The sequence below is a fragment of the Onychostruthus taczanowskii genome, unplaced genomic scaffold (assembly GCF_017590055.1).
Source record: "Onychostruthus taczanowskii isolate IOZ18803 unplaced genomic scaffold, ASM1759005v1 scaffold7, whole genome shotgun sequence".
NCBI classification, from domain to species: Eukaryota; Metazoa; Chordata; class Aves; order Passeriformes; family Passeridae; genus Onychostruthus; species Onychostruthus taczanowskii.
This window is the reverse complement of record NW_024504786.1, coordinates 4,076,656-4,088,297: the sequence shown is the minus strand read 5'-3', so window position 1 is coordinate 4,088,297 and position 11,642 is coordinate 4,076,656.

Genomic DNA, 11,642 nt, shown 5'->3' with positions numbered 1-11,642 from the left:
CCCGCCGCGCCGCCGCCGTGACGCGCCCCGCTGGGCGGGCCCCGCGCGGCTCGGCCCCGGAGAGCGCGGCCGCCGCCGGCAGCCCGCCTCCCGGAGGAGCGCCAGAAGAACACCTGGGGGACACCTCGGGGACGCCTCCCCCGGCAGCCCGCGGGCACCGAAAGGAAGCCCCGCAGATGGCACGGCCCCGAGCTCCCAGGCCGGGCCCGTCACCCTGGAGCTCTCGCTGGGATAGGCGGGCCTGGGCCCTGCCTGGTCTGACCGGGTCAGGCCTTCAGGTCCTGAGCCTCCCTCGGTGGCCCTGTTACAATGGCAGCCTCATTCATTATCTTAATTTTATTAAGCAAATTAAACGTGCGGGCTCCTCTAAATGGCCTCGAGTCACAAATTGTGTGCTCTCCTCATTACTTCAGATCTCCCACTGAGGGGTTTCATTATGACCATACTGATGTGGTCATCTCCATTTAATTGTATTAAAATTAGTGAAACAAGTACCAAGTATACTAAAGGTGGGCACCTCTCTTCGTAGGGACTGCTTACTCTTTGTACTGCCTAAGCACATGCGGTCTGATCAGTAATAACAATTGGTTTCCAAGCTATCAGGGGCCTTATTTATCACTCCACTTGCACGGTGCTGATGAAAAAACAGTTCACAGTCTTTAATTAACATTTCAGCCTTCTTCATACAGTCAGGATTAACGGTATTCCAGTAATTGTATTATGAGAAGATACTTTTCAAGAGTAACTTGAATCTATCATCACAACAGAATTAACATGATTATATGTGGAGTGCCATTAAAAAAAAAAAATTAAATCGAGCACTAATTTTACATAAACCAATGTAACAAAGCTTTTCCATTTCAAAGCCTGAAATGCCATTGACTTAAGAACTGGGCTGCCATTTAAAAATGTACCCGTGTCTTTAACAAAAATTTTGCAAGTCATTAGTCAGCAGTGTCACTAATGCGTTTGAATCATGTGAAGAGAAGAGCTAATCATTGAGCTATTTCACTAGCAGCTTACAGAGTATTAACAATTTATTCAAGCTTGTTTGAACAATTTTTAGCATGAGAAATGTAGTGCATATTTGTGTTGGCTGCATCAATGTGATAGATTACAATAATTGCTTAAAGCAGATGAGGTATTTATAATACATTAGGTCAAATTTCTCTTTTTTAAATGTGTCAAAACACAGATTAATAAAGCTACTGTAATTCATGGCCTCATTCTTCTCTTTTGTAAGTTAGTTTATTAGTTTAAATTGGAAGTGGCTCCAAAGGCAATAATGAAGCTATCTGGTACAAAACAGGTGTGAGTGTGCACAGCATCATCACAGCAATGTTCTGCTGTGATTCCTGATGGAATTTTGTTTCATTTAAAAAATCAACCAAGCAGGTGTTTTGGCCTGAATGCCTCTCATAGGAAACAGCACTAAGAGATTTTTTTGAGTGAACTTCTCTGGTGACAGCTGAGCAGCAGCAATTTCAAAAGCCTTCACTGACCAGCCATTGTAGGGGCTACTGGTAGCCTAGTACCATCTTGTGGACATATGTGTCTCTGAGGAGTTGCAGAGGCAAGAAGGAAACTGGAGGTGCTATGGGAGAAGTAGATTGGGCAAAGGAAGCCATTTGGTATGAAGGAGAAATTAAATATCATTTCATCCATGATGATCCAGTAGTTAAGAGTGTTAATGTACCTTTTAATGTACCTCTGTGGTTTATTGCTTCTATTTGGTCACACACCACTGCACTTTAAACAACAAATCACTGATCAGACACCTACTAACAACAAGGGGGTACATCAAAACAGTGGCATGTTCTTTCTAAAGAGCTCCATCAGCCAGCTCTCTGTTGTCATCCATACCATTCCTTTCATCTATTTTACAAATTATTTTTATAGCTCAATTTTTTTCTTAACATAGAATCCAGGCCTTGTTTCCATATTTACATTTTTCAGTCATAGGTCCCTGAGATCCATATATTTCTCATGCTAACTGCAGCTTATACATCAGAGAAGTCTCTTCAGTGTCAGGATGAATGACTGACCCCCTGCACCCTGGATTTTCTGCAGGCTTGTATTCATACACCAGGTGCTTTACTCCCCGAGGTGTGCAGCTACGCACCCTCCCAGTCACAGAGCGGGAACTGAATCATTCAGAAGCATGTGCAAAGTGATGCACCAAACTTATTTTAGTGGAAGTTTCTCTGGTGTGTCCAGCTTTTGCCCACTGTATGTACACTTCTCCTTGTTTTGCAGAACAGCACTGCACAGGTTCAGACCAGGAGTCCATCCTGAGCAATGTGCTCCAGGCATTTGCACCTGGTGTGCAATGTGTGTGCAATGCCCAGGAGCATTTCAGCGTCCACGTGGCAGACAAGAGGCCACAGAGTTGCTGTGCAAGATGAGGTGACCCAATGCCATCCACCCTGACTTAGAGAAAGGCACCAGATTTTACCTAGTTTAACACTGGGAGCCTGGTTGTGATGGTGCCAAGAGTCCCTGCTTTTTTACTCACACTCACAGTCAGCAATGTCGAGAAGCTGAGCTCTTCCCCTGCCCTGTGACCACTACTGGGGAGCAGCCCCCAGTGAAGAGAGCTCTCAGGAACGGAACAATGACAGGTGCTTGATTCATTTATCAATAAAATCTTTGCTAAATGTAAAAAAAAGTATAATGACAGACTGAGGAAAGAGAAACAACAGGAAAACTGGGAAACTATTCAAGCCATAGAGACCAAGTTGCTGAGATATTTGTGCTACTGCCCCCTCATCTCCCTTTTCCCCAAAACAATTTAATGTCTTTCTACAATATATTTCTTTCTTCTTTCAAAAGGATATTTCAAAACCTGTTCTCCTCTATTTGTATAATAACCTTTGAAAATATGCCCTGTCCACTGGCTGACTTTTTCAGTCTTGTCTTTCAACTAGACAATCCTTCAATCCCGTCACGGCTTTTAGATATGCTAATGTAATATGTTTTGCAGAAAGATATTTAAATTAAACCTTTTAACTAAAGTTAGCTGAACCAATGCACTAGCGACCACATCCCTTAAACTGCCAACTGATGTGTTAGTGCCCACAAGACTATTTACATTTTAAAGTAAAATTTTCTTGCCAAAACCACTGTGAGTTTTCAGCTATACATGGTATTGTATATGACATTTAAAACTAAAATTTATTTCCTGCTGCTTCCACTGAGGCACAAAACAAACCACAAGCCCAGCAGAGCATAAATACAGGTTCACTTCTGATCAAGACTTGTCTTTCAGATTCTTACACAGCTCCTGTTTTTTACCTGCTGTGTTCAAAACAACCAACAGTTTTCACAGCCTTCCTTCCTACTTTTGGATTCACAAACTTACTTCTGTTTGCACATTGCTTAATAATTTGCTTTAAAATGTTTTACTTAGTGTATTTATCTGTTAAGATGCTTTAGTCTTTTGCCTTTGGCAAATTTCTTCAAAATCTGCCCATTTTAAACTGCACATGAAAGTTTCTTCTACTTTTCCTCTTTTCATAGTTTCCCTAGACTGATTTCCAATTTTCCCAATCTAATTTCCTTAAATCCTTCCACTCCTGTCCAGGTGGCTGTAGGAATTTTCCTTAACTCATGCATTTAACCACATTCACTGTAGCATCAATGGTCATTAACATTTTACCCTGCAGCCCTTTGGCCATTCTCATCTGTCTGTTTGCAAGGGCAGTATAATGACAGGTGATATTACTTTTCATTTGCACAAATCCCTTTTTGCTTGTGTGAAAGCAAGTTAGGGCTCTTAATTCTTTAGTTTGAGGGTTTTTTCTTATTATTTTTTCCAATTCATATTTTTATTTGTATCTGACTAAATGGTGTCTCTTTGATCTCCTTTTTCTATGCTTTTATTTTTGGAACTTTCATTGTTTAAAAATGCTTTGTTCAATGTCTTCTATAATCTCCTTTGTTTCTTAAGGCTTAATTTTATTCTCTTTTAACTTCAACTTCTTTACAGAGAACTCCAATCCCCTAAGTCAGCTGTTTGCTGATTTGCTTTTCATATTTCTTACTTAAAGCCATGCTCTATACTTCTTTGCCTGTTGGATGCATCTTCCCTTTTCACATTTTAGGAACTTTTCACAACCATCATGACTTTTCTTTTGCTTGTTTCATGTCTAAAAGGTCAGTTTAAGCACCTTAGCATGCTCCAGGTCTTCTAATGATATCCTTATTTTTAGTTAGCTCATGGCCTAGTAAAGAAAGGAGGACACAATCAGGTTTAAATCAAACTACAAACCCCATCAGTTTGTCATCCAAGAATTGTCTTTCCTGCAAGCGAGAATCTCTCACTTTCACAGCCATAATTATTCTTTGTCCTAAAACCCACTGCTCCTTTATTCAAGCATAGATAGCAGTATGATATAGCACTGCCACATTGGGAACTTTTCACAACCATCATGACTTTTCTTTTGCTTGTTTCATGTCTAAAAGGTCAGTTTAAGCACCTTAGCATGCTCCAGGTCTTCTAATGATATCCTTATTTTTAGTTAGCTCATGGCCTAGTAAAGAAAGGAGGACACAATCAGGTTTAAATCAAACTACAAACCCCATCAGTTTGTCATCCAAGAATTGTCTTTCCTGCAAGCGAGAATCTCTCACTTTCACAGCCATAATTATTCTTTGTCCTAAAACCCACTGCTCCTTTATTCAAGCATAAAGTATGATATAGCACTGCCACATTACTGGCCAAATAGAATCTCAGGGGCACTTCTTGTCCTGCAGCATTTAGTGACCAAAGCTTCCACTGAAATGTAAACCAGGCAATAACAGCATTTACACACAAACAGATGATGGTCCCTGCCTCACACTCATGGATTCTTGTCTTCAGAGCAATTCTGAGTTACAAGCACTCTGTTAAATTTTACATATAACTGCAACTCTGCAACCCAAGTTAGTCCACTTAAGTAACAGCTCCTGATTTTCCTCAGCAAATCAACTGCAGCATCACCCAGCAGCCTGCAGCACTACCCTGGCCATGTGAAAGCAGCTGGGAAGAGCTCCCTGGATGGGCCTGGAGAGCCCTGCCCCATCACACCACTTTTCCAGTATGGCATCAAATCCATCTCCTTCCACTTCATGCTCTCATTTCTGCCTCTCTATCGCAATTCTTTCAAGGGAGTATGGAGAAGGTAAGAGATGCTTTGAAGCCCTTTGGGAAAGTTTTTATTCAGCTAGAGAGGAGTTAACACAGCCCTTCTTTCCCATCCCAAGGTTGAACACCCTGCCACAGCAGTATCCCTAGATGATGGATCTCTGAGTGCAGCCAAACCTACCACCTCTATAGGGACCTTTCCCATTAATTTTAATGAGTATAAGAACGAAGGTAGCAAGGAGGGGAAAAAAAGTGAGGAATAGGTATCTGGCAAGATCTTTTGCATGCCAGAGGAGCACTGCTACAGACTGCTCTGCTCTTTGCTGTTGTGCAGTGACTAATCACTGTAAAAGCTGACAAAAATGCAGACTTGAGGCCACAGTTCGTAACAAGTACAGTGGGATTTTTTCAAGAGGTCTCACTTCAAACTGCTCGTCCTATTACTACTAACAAAGGAATCATGAATCAGAGCAAAACTGAAGTTGACAGTGTCTCGTGTAGCTCTACAGTGACCATACAGCAGTGCTGTAAAGCAGCAGATTAGTACCACGGGCTGCTCTTTGCTCTGTGGCTCCCAAAGGGCTTAGGCACAAACAGGGAAAAATTAGGAGCAGCACCTAGACTGGATTAGATTTTTTTTTTCCTGATAAAAAATCCTGCTAGCTAGATGTTTGCTCTGTATTTCTCCCACACCTTATATGTTCCAGCTCCAGTGCTGCTAAGTGGTGTTTTGTGTGTGGATGGCAGAAGAGGAGACAAGGTCTGGTTCTGCAAGGTGCCAAATTCCCTCAGCTCCCAGCAGCCCTCTGGAAAGCTCTAAGCATCTTGAAGGCTCACAGACAAATTATTTTAGCATTAATTACAACATCAATGAGAAAATAATACCCAAATGGGAATTTAGGATGATGACTGTGCGGAATGTTTCTCATTATTTTGGTATGGATTCTGTAAGACAGCAGAACACTTTAAAACCCATCTTGCTCTCAAGCTCGTGCTGGATCTATTGCCTTCGTGCTAAAGCAGCGGGCACAGTCTGTCATCCAATTTGTGAATTCTCAGAGCTGCTTGACAAGGATGTCTTTCTTTATGAAGGAATATGAACCCAATACTTATTTCTCTTTTTAAAGTCAAAACTCATTAAAAGCAAATTTTTCAAGTTGGATTTGGAATAGTTTTTTTCTTGCTTTATCTTTCAATTCACTAGCTTGTATTTAATAATATATTTAAGCTATCCTATTAAATATTGCTATCTCATCACTTTCAATTCTTGAATGATGAGAGAACGAATGGAGATTTGAGCATTACCAAAATATATGAGTTTGGTTAGAGGGAAATTATTTGTTTTTCAGAGTGGATAAAAATCAAATTAGCTTTTAAAATCCCCCCAAAAAGAGGAAGGGAGAAGGGGAAGAAAAAGGGAAACACCAGAAGATCTATTTTCAGGATAGAAAAATAATCCAATTATCAACTTGCAAATGTGGGCCCAGTTTCAAATATATCCTCACTTTCCATGGTGATTTGCTTAGTCAATGCTAATATTCTTCTGGCACTCTCTATGTATAGCTTCACCAGAGACACTGGAATCGTGCAGTGCAGCCTTAGTCCCATATGTTTGAGAAGAGTCATCAGTGCAACTGACTTGTGAAAAACTTGTTTCAGTGAAGCTGAGAAACCTTTTCTCACAAATGTCAGGACAGAGCTCAGGCCGTGTGTAGAATCCATGCGTGTGTGAGTTACAGACGTAACTCCAGCACTCCCAGAGCCACAGCTCTTTTCAACAAAGTTTCAGAAAACATGTCTTTTCAGATTCCCTGCCTGTTACACCAAGTTGAAACAACAGCAGTTGATGGATCGGTGCCTGTGGCATTCTGTCATCTCACATAAAGCATCTAGTGATAGATGCACTTCAGAATAACATGTCCTAGAGATTAATTTCTAGAAGCGTAAAACAGCTCTCCTCTTACCCTTTCCAGTACACCCTTCAAAATGTTGCCCCATCCCCAATTCTTTCACCAAAGGCAAAGGTTTCTCTCAGATCCACAGATGTTAAGTTCTAACCAGATGGATCAAGATAGAAAGGCTGGAGGCATATCCATACTCGTAGTCTAAACTAACCTACCAGTGCAGCTGGTCCTAGATTTGCTGCCACCTTGGGCTCCAGCCCTGCCTTCTGTGTGGCTGTGGTGAAGCCCAGTAGTGATGCATTGGTAGGTCTGCTCAGCTCCTGTCAGACTCACAGTTTGAACTTCCACAGCACTTCAAAGCACTGTGATTTTTCCTCGTGAGGCTCCTGCTCACATCACGGAATATCCTGAGCTGGAAGGGACCCACAAGGATCATTGAGTCCAACTCTGAAGTGAATGGTCTATACAGAGATCGATCCCACGACCTTGGCATTATCAGCATCCTGCTCTGACCAGCCAAGCTAATCTATTGTCTCTGAAAAACCTCTTGTACCTTTAACTTCCACTTTAAAAAACTTAAACATGTCCAAACTAATCTCATAACTCCTATTTTTTTTTTTAAGTAACTTCTCTGTTGCAATACAAGCTGTGACAGCAGAAGGATTGCTGGACACTTGTTGCCCACTAGTCATGAAAGGCTGGTTTTGGTACTTGCACAGGAGCCCACAATGCCCAGGAGAGCAGCACCAGGCCAACACAAAGCACTGGAGGAGAGCCCTGCATGGCTGCAAGTTCCTTTCCCCTGGAAATTATAAATCCCATGGCCAGACTGGGTTAAGGAAACTGATTTGGAGGACTAGGACTTAAATCATGGGCACACTCACCTGCTAAGGGCACAAGCCTCAAGGACTAACAGGGGCTCCCAAACACCATGAGAAGTTGGTGTATTTTACTTGAATCTTGATTTGGAAAGTAGATAGTTTCTCTTACCATCACAAAGGAAGCACTGGAGAAATTCAGATATTCCTACCCAAATGTTTGGGATCTGTTTTGATTTAATACTAACCAACCATGTGGGCCCCAAAAACGTGGCATAGTGTTTTGTGTCTCATAGTTCAGTGTAGAGTCACACCTGCTTTCAGTCCAAAAGTGAAACTTCTATTCAGCCAATTACCCAGCCACCACAAAGGCACAGAGGGAAGTAAAGACCACGTCCCTTTGTACAGGTTCACAAACTTATCTTTGCCTTGCCAAAACAAAATCAATAGAACAAAACAGTAAGGTTTGGGCCTTTTATTAATCATCTGACACCCAAAGTCTATAAATTCATTTCCCCATTTAATTCCTTTATTTATCCTGCTGCTCTGAAAGTCTTGAAAGGACAATAAAAATTGGCCTGACTCCGGCTCTCCCAGTCAAATAAAGCTGGCATGGACATGGAGTTACACTTAGCCACCCACCCACACAATTTTAGCTTCCCAGCCATCAAAGCACAATCAAAACTGCATTTTCCTGACTGTCAGTTTCTCTATACATTTTTTAGAGCACAGACGTTATAGGTTTTACAGGGAGTCCCTTTGATTTGTGCCAGCCTTGCACATTCTCATTCTGCCCCTAATCTCTCCTTTGTGGCACGCGGCCTTGGAGCGGTGGGCATGGATCCCAGCGGACACTGATTACCATCCAAATTCCCTTTTGGAAATGATCCCATCTGGCAACTGCAGAACCCAAGGCTTCGACCCTCAGCCATTGTTCTTCTGCAAAATGAGCAGATTCAACTTTATTGCAGATTAAACATTTGCTGTATTTTATGTTTAAAGCTAATTCCAAGTTCTATGTCAAAACACAGGAGCTTTCTCTGCTGACCCTCCTGTACAGTTTTTTATTTTAGGGATGAATAAAAATTAAGCAGTCCAAGTAATTATTTTTTTTTTCAGGATACATACAAAGAATTGTTCCCCAAGCTTAAATTTTGCATGTCAAGTTTCATCTGGGAGCAGATTCGTTTTTACAGCTCAGTTATCAGCTGTGCAAACAGGCTATTATTCATGTTCATCTAGGGTCTGACAGCATTATTGGCCTCTCAAAAATTTGCCAGGCCAGGAAAATTTATGCAGGAGAGAGGAAAGAAAAAGGAGGCAGGGCTGAACAGTCCCATGGAAGACAATCAACAACCTTGTAGCTGTTAGCCACAAGCTGAGGGCAGTGCAGGAATCTCCTGTTGCACACTCCCCACAGCGAGCTGTGTGCAGGATCCTCGGGGAGCCCTGCCCTGTGACCCCTCTGTCCCCATCTGTGCCCCACGTGCAGGATGCAGATGGCTGGGTGGCTCCGTGATCCACTGCAGAGGTGACAGAGTTGGCTCATGGGCCATGGCACTGCCTGGCAACAACGGGGTGTGCAAATAACAGGGCACTGCACAAAACCCTATGAGAAGCCCTATTCCCCATCAATTGAACTGAGCTTCTTCCCATTCAGCAGATCTGATGCATGGATGGTGATAGATCTCATTTCACAATTCAACTCCCCCCAGAATAGCCAAAGTGCACAAACCTAACCTTGAGAGGAAGTGACTATCATGTTTTATGGATAAACATAGGTCTTCTTAAAGAGGATAATCTGTAAAACTAGATAGTCCAAATTTTTAAAAAATCATATATTATTGTGCCTTATATGCCTGTGTTATGATCTGCTGGTCCTCACACATAACTTAGACTAGCAAATTAAATTTGAACCAATGGCATCAATCTTCTCTTGTACATATTCTTAAGCATTTAGTAGTCTAAGGTTACTTATCTTTCTGAAGAGTTAAAAAAAATTTTAAAAACCATTAAAATATCTGGTAATATAAATTCTAAGACTAACTCCCTGAACAAACAGAAAGTCAGTAAAGTTAAGTTCTTTCTGGTTTTATCTGTAGTGAGGGGTGGTATTTTCCTGGATTTTATTACATCAGCATTTCAAAAGAGAAAATTATTTCCAAATCAATCTTAAAAACCTGAAAGCATTGTGTAATGAGTGTGCAAATCAAAAGCAATCTTTTGACTTTTATGCAGCAACACTAGTGAGTATTTAATAATTTTTTTTAAGACTCTGTCCTGGTATCTTCACCATTAACATCTGAATGAGTTACAGTGCTGCTGTAGAAGTTTGTCTTTCTAGGTATCTTAAGTGAATCTTTTGTCAGTCTCCTTATTAAAAATGCAGAAATGTAGTATCATCCCTTATCAAAAATTAAATCAGCATGGTTGGCACCCTTATAAAATTTTTAAATTGCCATTGTTTCATGTTAAGTTAAAGCCCCTTGGTTTGCTCTAGATATCTCTGGGAATTCATCTCCAAAAGAAGCTGAAAGGGCAGGACAGTGTTCCTATGATTAAATGGAAGAGTGAACAATTGATGTAGTACAACATAGTGGTTTGTGCTGGTTTTTTTAACCAAGTGCACAAGGATCAGATGTAAAAGATGAACTTAAGAATTTATTGTGAAATAAGCCAGTCTGATTTGACTGATTCCTGCACAGTAGAATGGGTACTTGTCAGTGGATAAAAAGTTATGATTGCCCCTAAAAAAGGCTGAAAAGCAAAATTTAAGTGGAATGGTAGCCTTTCTTTAGCTATTGCTAAAGGCAATAGGAGGGCAATAGAGTTTATTGCTTAGTGACCCTGAAGCTGTTCATGGCTTTTGTCAAAACCCAAATTCTCTTGTTTTCTACCAAGTGGGAAATTAGACTGGCCATCATCTTCTGGTGCCTTTCTGTGTCCTCAGCACTAATATTTATCTAGGCAGCAGCAAACAATGTAAATCCATCCTCACAATGACTGTGAGCAACCTCAACACCTCTCATGATTCACTCCCACCCCGCCCAGATCTCAAAACAAGGTGTTTGTCTCACATGTAGAGTCTCCTTCAAATCCCATTGGTGTTGTCCAGTATTTCTTTGCCAAACCCACTTATGAAACCAGGGAATTACTCCTTAGTACCTGGAGGCCAACCAGAGTGCTTCCCTAGCCTTGAAGGGGGATAATTACACATCTTTCCTTTTGTGAGTTACAGCAGCATGGGACACACATATGAACAAGCCTGGTGGCTCTGAGCAGTCTGGCATCTGCAGCCACTGCTGGTGCATGAGCCACCACCATGTTCCTACATAACAGTGGTACCACAGGAAACTCTGAAGTTAACAACCCTGCCCACCCATTTCCATGATGGAATTCTGTTCTCACAATATAAATAAAATTCATCATGTCAAATACCTGCACTACGCTCACTCTTTATTTTCTTTCTGAGTTTCAAACAAAATAGTCCACATATTCAGAGAGCTAAAGCAGGGAGAATGAATTGTTCCCCCACATAAAAGAACAGAATAACCCTAGAACCATTTAACTGAAAAGGCTTCAGAGTCTTCAGATCTTGAAATGGGGACTTCAAATGAGTTAAAAACCATGGAACTTATTTACTGCACACAAAAACTGTGCTATGCTTACATTATAAAGGCTGCTAATCAAGCACACAGAATGGTGTGGTTGCCTGTGCAACAGTAATTCATGTGCTTGGTGCACAGGCACCACGATAGCACTGTAAATGACACTGTCACATATGCTGCTTTCCAT